Below are 8480 nucleotides of genomic sequence, written 5' to 3'. Positions count from 1 at the left end.
CCTAGATGATGAAAGTTTGTCTAATGAGCTAAACTTTTGAGGCATAATGAATTTCTGACCTGCCTGCTAGTTAGCATTCAATGTTGAGTTAATGCCTTCTTTCTGTTTCAATCTGAGGTGCCATTAAGCGTGGCATCATGCACAACACAATCCTTTTGCTTAGATGCTATTAACTGCAAATTTTTTCAACTAAACTTTTGATGCCATTGTTAAATAGTGGTTATCTTCTTCCGCCTATTAGGTGTTATGCTCGTCTGCCCCCAAGGGTTGTTATATTAGATACAAGGAAAAAAAATTGCTAGTGTAGGCGGAATGAGACTATCTTGCAAAGACAAAATAAATAAAATTAGTTTGGATTAAATCAGAGTTCGTTTGGTTAGTAAATCAAGCGATTTAATTTTGAACTCGATTTGCTATAGTAAATCCTAAATAAAATTGGTTCGGATTGGTTCGTTAACCCAATTTAGGGATGGTTTTCTGGTTTTCTCCTCCACCACACGCGTGCGCCGCACGGTAGGTTTTCTCCTTCGCGATAAAAGGGGAAAATAGGGCACGGCTTCGGGTGCTGGATCTTCCTTCACCACGGTCGTCGCTGCCCTGACATCGCCGATGAGGATGGAGCTCAGAAACCCCGCGACCGCCCTGTCGCAGTCTCCGCACGCCGACTCTCGCCTTCGTTGAGGGAGTGCCAGCCCTTCCTCCTATCTCCTCGTAGGGTTTACGTTCTGCCCGGAGGCAATGGAGGCACCGTCGAGGCTGTTGTGACTTCGGTGCTCAGTCCAAAACTACGAATGGGGCCGACGCGGCGAGGAATCGACGGTGGCGCGTCTGTTCGAATAGAACTCCGGCGCCCAGATCGATTTGGCTAGCCCTTACGCCGAGTTCTAGATGGGCACGCATAACTCGGGCCCGTCCTTCCTGATGCTTGCAGGCTCGGATTCAGGAGAAGTTGCACTTAAGAAATGGATTCGGGAGAACCCTAGTGCTTGGGAGATAAGGTCATGGAGAAATGGAAATGGGCCTGCCTTTCTTGTTCAAGGTTCTTCCTATCCGTCGATAATTGGCATTTCTGCATTTTCTATTTGATTGGGTTTTACGTATAGTTTCGTTCCTGGTTTATTTGTTGGTGCTTCTCCAAAGAACTGTGCCGCTGAAGACTTACAGTTGGTTTGGAACCAATTCCTAGTGAAAAATTTCAATTCCTTGATAGAAAAGGAATCTTAAGAATACTAATTCTGACTTTGTAGGAACTTGGTTTGGAATCCGATCGGTGGGATTTCTTGGAGTCAACCGCGAGAAGAAGGAACCGAATCTAAACTGTATTTCTAGGGTTTACGGTTGAGGTAGGTAGCTCTTTAGTTTATCGTTGGATTGGTAGTTATGCATCATAATGTTGTTAATTGTGCTAGTAGTTATCTGATGGATATATATATTGATTTGCTTTACTATGGCAGCATGTTTTACTCATGCACTCTATTGTTGTTAGCATGTGGTATTGATGTGTTTTTCTGATGATAGCATGTTTATGCTAAGTCAACATTGCTACATACATTCTTTGGAACAAGGTTGCCACTTGTGCAAGGGCCTTCCTATGTTTATCTGGCACCTGCACTGGTAATAATCTGTTGGAAATTTCCTTAATGGCCTCCTTCTAAAGGAAGATCTGCTGCAATGGTTTTTCTGGTGCAGAGACAACCGAGTAGTGCTGTGCCGAGAGCAGATTGCTGACTGCCGAACTGACTGTCGAGTATCGAGCCGACTGTCAAGCTGACTGCCGAGTGTCTAGTCGACTGCCGAGCTGATGGCTGAGTGTCGGTCCGATTGCCGAGTTGACTGTCGAGTGTCTAGCCGACTGCTGAGCCGACTGTTGAGCCGACTGCTGAGTAATTAGAAGTCAAATTACACATATAAACAATATCGATACATCTTTTATTTACATTTTTTGTTGCTAAAGTTCAGATGGATTAAATTTTCAGGATCCATCCAAACCTGTAAATTTTTTTCTATTTTCGTTGGGACCGGTGTCGTTGTTGGTGGCCTGGGCTGGTTTCTTCAGATGGAGAAACCAGCTCAGGCCACCAACAGCGACACCGGTCCCAACGAAAACAGAAAAAAATTTACAGGTTTGGATGGATCCTGAAAATTTAATCCATCTGAACTTTAGCAACAAAAAATGTAAATAAAAGATGTATCGATATCGTTTATATGTGTAATTTGACTTCTAATCACAAAAATTAGGTACCATTGGTACACAACAAGTTGTATCTCAAATATACGATGTTGGATACATAAATCTTTGTTGTTGAGCCCCATATAGGTCGCTTCTTGATCATTGTTTTTTTTACCATTAGTATTATAGAAACAAAAAGATCGACACGTTAAACAGATTGTACACAGCACCAAGAGCATTAACAACTTACAATTTTTAGTTTATGTAAAGAAAATTCTGCTCTAATCCTTAGTAGAAAAAATAAGAATGCAATGAAATAGTTTTAGGCGAAAGGAATATATACTAAAAATGAAAAAAAAAACAAAACGGAAGATGCAAACATAAAATCAGAAAAATTGAATTCCTTGAAGAATTATTGTAAAGAATAACATGAATACATACCTTAAGGTTCGCTAACGCTTCTTTCTCAATAGTCTGCGGCAAAACGCAAATCTGTTAGTATTTACTCTTGATGCATATTCTTTTACCAAAAGAGTAATTTATGATACTAGTACTAGTCATCTAAAATGAGTAAAGGTTAGATCATATGAAATTGTAACAGTAAAAAGCTTATTTTCTGGTAAAAGTTCAAGTTAGCTAACATAAATACTTCATGCTTCAGAACATCAAGAATGTATAGCAACTCCTAGGTTTCTCAATTATATTGCAATCTTGTCTTTTTGTAAATGAAGTTACTATTAAAAAAAGAATTTATCATCCGAGGAAGAGCAATGATAATGTTGAGAAGACCGAAATACTGAGCACAAAATTGAATCAAGAAGATAGTTTCCAAGAGAACAGCCTTTTAATCACAAGATGTGAAAAAACAGAGAAACCATAAAACTGGGAATCAAGCCATAATCACTCCACTCAATCATTATCGCACTCTTGCCTAGCTTTCACAAAATTGGGAATCAAGAGAACTAAAATTTTATTCACAAAAATGAGACCAAGATTAATACAAGACTCTGGCAGTGGGTAGAACCTTCTTGATGTTGTCAACCGCCGCTTTCACCTCCTCGTTGAGACCCTGCCCACCGGAGGAGAGCCTGCGGGCTACGTACCTTGCGGCGATCCTGGCGGCCATCGTGATTTCAGAAGGGTTTCTCGAGCTCAAACACAGCGACTCTTGCTCACTCGCAACTTCACTCAAAGACAGCGACGCTGCTCCAGATCGAAGGGTTTCGCTCAAACGGGTGTCTTCTCGCTCTATTATACCTTATTCAAATAACACCCTCAAAATATTATATTTTAAAATATTTTATTAAATTTATTATTAATTTATATAAAATCATTAAATTTATTAATAATTAGCATTTGAATAGATTATTAACATTATTTAATCTTTTGAAAAATAAGCAATAAAGTAATTTGTTTGGATTATTCAATTCTATTGATTATTGGAGATGGATCCCCTCGAAATGATCATCTATCTCGTTCTTATTTCCTTTTCTTCGATTTTCAGTGAGATAGGACATGAGTTCCTATCAATAAATCACTCCCACCTCCGATCTTCACTGTCCGTGATCCGGTCAGGTCCGGATACGGCTACGTGGACATTAGGTAAGGTCGTGTATAAGGAAAGCAAAGTAATTATCATTAAACCATAATTAAAGCAAAGTAATTATCATCAAACCATAATTAAAAGTTGCCTCAAGGGTCTAGATATACGCCAACCTCATAACTAGACCAGGGCAGACCTCATAATATGGTTTTGGCCGACCTCAAAAGGTATACACTGACCTCATTCGGGCCGACCTCTTCAAGTAGAGTCTAACCTCAGAACTTCGTCCCAACTGATCTCCTTAGACGCACACCAGTATCAGAAGCCGACCTCGTAATTCAGCCTCTACAGTATGTTCCGACCTCATGACTTGGTCTTAGCACACCTCAGGTATCCAGTGCCGACCTCATGACTTAGTCTCAGCTCACCCCAGGACATCCAGGCCTTAGTGCCGACCTCATGACTTAGCACACCTCAGGTTTCCAGTACCGACCTCATGATTTAGTCTCATCTCACCCCAAGACTCAGTGCCGACCTTATGACTTGATCTCAGCGCATCTCCGATACACAGTGCCGACCTCATGACTTGGTCTCAGCTCACTCCAGGATTCAGTGCAGACCTCATGACTTGGTCTCAGCACATCTCCGATACATAGTGCCGACCTCATGACTTGGTCTCAGCTCACTCCAGGACTCAGTGCAGACCTCATGACTTGGTCTCAGCGCATCTCCGATACACAGTGCCAACCTCATGACTTGGTCTCAGCTCACCCCAGGACTCAGTGTCGACCTCATGACTTAGTCTCAGCGCATCTCCGATACACAGTGCTGACCTCATGACTTGGTCTCAACGCATCTCCGATACTCAGTGCGGACCTCATCCGACCTCATGGCTTGGTCTGAGCACACCTTTAGTATCCAGTGCCGACCTCATGACTTGGTCTCAGCTCACCCCAGGGCATTCAGGTCTCAGTGCCGACCTCATGAATTGGTCTCAGCGCCTCTCCGATACTCAGTGCCAACCTCATCCGACCTCAGGATCTGGTCTCAGCATACTGTCTGCATCAAAGCCACTCCGTTTAAATCAGAATCCTTATAACTAATCTTTCCGAGAAAACAGGAAAATATTTTTACATAAACGAATAACAGACCAAGCAAGGGAGAATACTTCTCAGGTAGTTCCTAATCTTTCGGAACAAGAAACATCTACTATAAAAAGTAGCCCATGTTCATGGCACAGGTATGCACACATATTTGCCCTAAATTCCTCTAGTCGCATCCTTATTCTCCTCTTTCTTTCACTTGCGCAGATTTCGGACTTGAGCGTTGGAGTGGTTTGCCGGGGGCCACCCTCAGTGCCATTCTAACCCTCCTTCTAAGTGCTTTTCAGTTCATCTCATCTATCCGGGCGATTCTCTTCTAGCAGCGTGCACGTCGGAGATTCCTGACCTAGTGCCTGTGCCATCCACGGTGTATCGGTCGGAACAGTCTGTATGATTTCGAGCGGCCAGTCCAAACGACTTAGATTTCCTTTTGGAGAAATATTTACCGTCTTTGGATCCTTTCATCACTAGTCGGAGGTGATCTATATAGCCCGTTATAATCTCTAGCCCAGGCAGACCCAACCCATACCGGCCCATGTAACCGACTAAAATTTTCATTACAACACCAAACATTAAAAAATCTAAAAAATATTGAACCTTAGTTATTGCTAAAAATCCATTATAATTTCAAATTTATACATCCTACCAATTTGTTCTCTGTATTCCCAATATCATTTGGACTCTTTAATATTGATTTTTTTGTAGTTTTTTAGTTAGCATCACGTATTCAACTCTTAGAACCTATTAATTCTAGAGACGACAAACTCCATAAAATTTTTTCACTAATTATCAAAGTAAACCGAAAATAATACTCGCGAAAACTCATTCAGATGGTCAACATTCTTAAGCTCGCTTCTTATTGAAGGGAAAATCTCCTACAATACACCACAACTAAAACTTAAATATAAAACACTACAAAAACAATACTGTTTAGCGATCGAATTTTCGATCGCTAAATCCAATTAACGACCGATTAGCGACCGAAAAAAATACAAAAAAATTCATCGTAATTCAATTTAACGACCGAAATAGAATTTGATCGCTAATTAGCGATCGAATTGCAAATTCGATTACTAAAATTAGCGACCGAATTCTATTTCAGTCACTAATATTAGCGATCGAATTCAGTTTCGATCAATAAAATTGCGATCGAATTCGGTTTCGATCGCTAAATTTAACGATCGAATTCTATTTTGGTCGCTAATTTTAGCGATCGAAACTGAATTTGATCGCTAATTTTAGCGTTAAATTTTTTTAAAAAATTGCGATATCACATGATTAGATTTACATACAATCCACAAATTACATATCACAAATTTATCTAAATAATTAAAATATTAAATTTTATTGAAGATAAACTTGTTCATACATAGAATTGTAACAAAAATATTTATGACAAACTTATTCATAAATAGAATTGTAACAAAAATATTTACAATAGCTACATCTATCTCTTGCAATGTTACCTGTTCCGGCTGATACACCATGGATGGTACAGGCACTGGGTCAGGAATCGTCGACGTGCATGCTGCTAGAATCTGCGACAAGGGTGGATGAGTTGATCTGCAAAATAGCTCCAACAAAAGGTTAGACTGGCGCTGGGATTGGATCCCGGTGGGCCACTCCAACGCTCAAGTCAGAAATCGGCGCAAGAGAAGGAAGGAGGAGAAAAAAGAATGCGGCTAGAGGAAATTAGGGCAAATATGTGTGCATACCTGTGCCCATGAACATGGGCTACTTTTTATAGTAGATGTTTCTTGTTTCGAAAGATTAGGAACTACCTGAGAAGTATTCTCCCGTGCTTGATCTGTTATTCGTTTACGTAAAAATATTTTCCTGTTTTCTCAGAAAGATTAGTTATAAGGATTCTGATTTAAATGGAGTGGTTTTGATGCAGAAAGTGCGCCGAGACCAGATCCTGAGGTCGGCTCATGATATCAAGACTGAGTCATGAGGTCGACACTGAGTATCGGAGATGCGTTGAGACCAAGTCATAAGGTCGGCACTGAGACTTGGATGTCCTAGGGTGTGCTGAGATCAAGTCATGAGGTCGGATGAGGTCGACGTTGAATATCGAAGATGTGTTGAGACTAAGTCATGAGGTCGGCACTGAGACCTGGATGTCCTGGGGTGCACTGAGACCAAGTCATGAGGTCGGATGAGGTCGGCGTTGAATATCGAAGATGTGCTGAGACCAAGTCAAGAGGTCAACACTGAGACCTAGATGTCCTGGGGTGCATTAAGACCAAGTCATAAGGTCAGAACATACTGCAGAGGCTGAACTACGAGGTCGACTTCTGATGTTGGCGTGTGCCTAAGGAGATCAGTTGGGATGAAGTTCTAAGGTTGGACTCTACTTGAAGAGGTCGGCCCAAACTTATTTGTGAGGTCGGTGTTGTTCGGATCGTCCTGGTGCAATGCGCGTGTCTACACATTTCGTAAACGTGCGCAGCGGAAATATAACAAATAATTAAACTAATTATTATCATACACACGCATGCATAGCAGGAAATAATAACATACAAGGCATGACAGGAAATTAAAATTTTTCTGAATAACAATTATTCTACTTGCATAATTAAAATTTGCAGAATAAAATATTATTCAAACGTGTACCTCGAGATGACGATGTTGAGCCGTGTTGAATCAATCGAGCGATCCTCGTCCAAGTCCCGCCTCTACTGGTGATCCACGCCAAGCTCCCGTCTGGACGACTTCGTAAGCCACGATTCGCGTCATCGTCTTCGGTACTAGCCGATGATCGATGACGATCGAATCAAGAGAAGCCTTATTCCGGAAACCACGCAACAACGTTTGCCGCGATCGATTTCCGGGGCTTTCTAACTATCACCGATAATCGTATTCTCGATGTAGTTTCGGTGATCAACCGTTGACCGCCGATAATGGACAAATTAATCGGAACCTTTCCGACGATGGAAAACTCCGACAACAAGAAAGCTTCTCTACTTGACAACAAGAAGGAAGCTTCTGTTCGATAACAAGAAGAAACTTCCTTGTTCCAAAAACAAGAAGGAGCTTCTGTTCGGTAACAAGAAGAAGACTTCTGTTCCAAAACAAGAAGAAAGCTTCTAATCAACAACAAGATGAGAAGAGGGCTGGTTCTTCCTCACGGCAACAAAAGAGAGAGAGCTGCTCCTTCCTCACTGAACAACAAGAGTAGAGGATGGGCTCCTCTCCGGCGGTAAGGTTCTTCCGACAGCAACTAGCATCTCCGGCAGCAAGGTTGGCACGGGCGTCTCTGTTCTCAGATAGCCACCGACAGACTCGGGAAGAAGATGCAGTACCGTGGCATCAAGAAGAAGAAGAAGAGCCCGGGCAGCGCTGGTGTTTCTCCGGCAGACTATGGGAAGGAGAAGAGAAGCTCCAAGCTAGGGCTTCGGCCAGCGGTACCATACTCTCCGACGGATGGTGCTCGGGTAGTAGAGGCTGACTGCTCTCGAGAGCGGCGACGCTATGTTCGGCTGACTGCACGAATCCCAGCAGTTAGGGTTCAGCGCTCTAAGGTCTTCCATCCTTCCCTCTCTCGGCGACACAGTTGTGGTGGCCATGGCTGTCGGCGCGTGCACATGGAAGGAAGAAGAGCATCGTCTTGGGAAGGAGACGAACAGGGGCCATGCTAGGGAAAAACGCGGCCAGCCCTTTG

The 8480-nt window shown here is 42.3% G+C and overlaps 1 long non-coding RNA gene across 1 annotated transcript; it reads left to right on the top strand.

The window, feature by feature from the left end:
- The first annotated feature begins 540 nt into the window (after nucleotides 1–540).
- On the top strand, nucleotides 541–1953 carry LOC141812059 (uncharacterized). Its single transcript, XR_012600235.1, has 3 exons — nucleotides 541–1039; nucleotides 1248–1343; nucleotides 1690–1953. It is a non-coding gene; the product is annotated as an uncharacterized LOC141812059 (long non-coding RNA).
- Nucleotides 1954–8480: the final 6527 nt, after the last annotated feature.

The sequence above is a fragment of the Curcuma longa genome, chromosome 18, assembly GCF_044706935.1.
Source record: "Curcuma longa cultivar G26 ecotype Majalengka, Jawa Barat chromosome 18, ITB_CL_G26_1.1, whole genome shotgun sequence".
In the NCBI taxonomy this organism is placed as follows: Eukaryota; Viridiplantae; Streptophyta; class Magnoliopsida; order Zingiberales; family Zingiberaceae; genus Curcuma; species Curcuma longa.
Note: the sequence above shows the minus strand (reverse complement) of the source record. Positions and strands in the feature narration are given on the sequence as shown.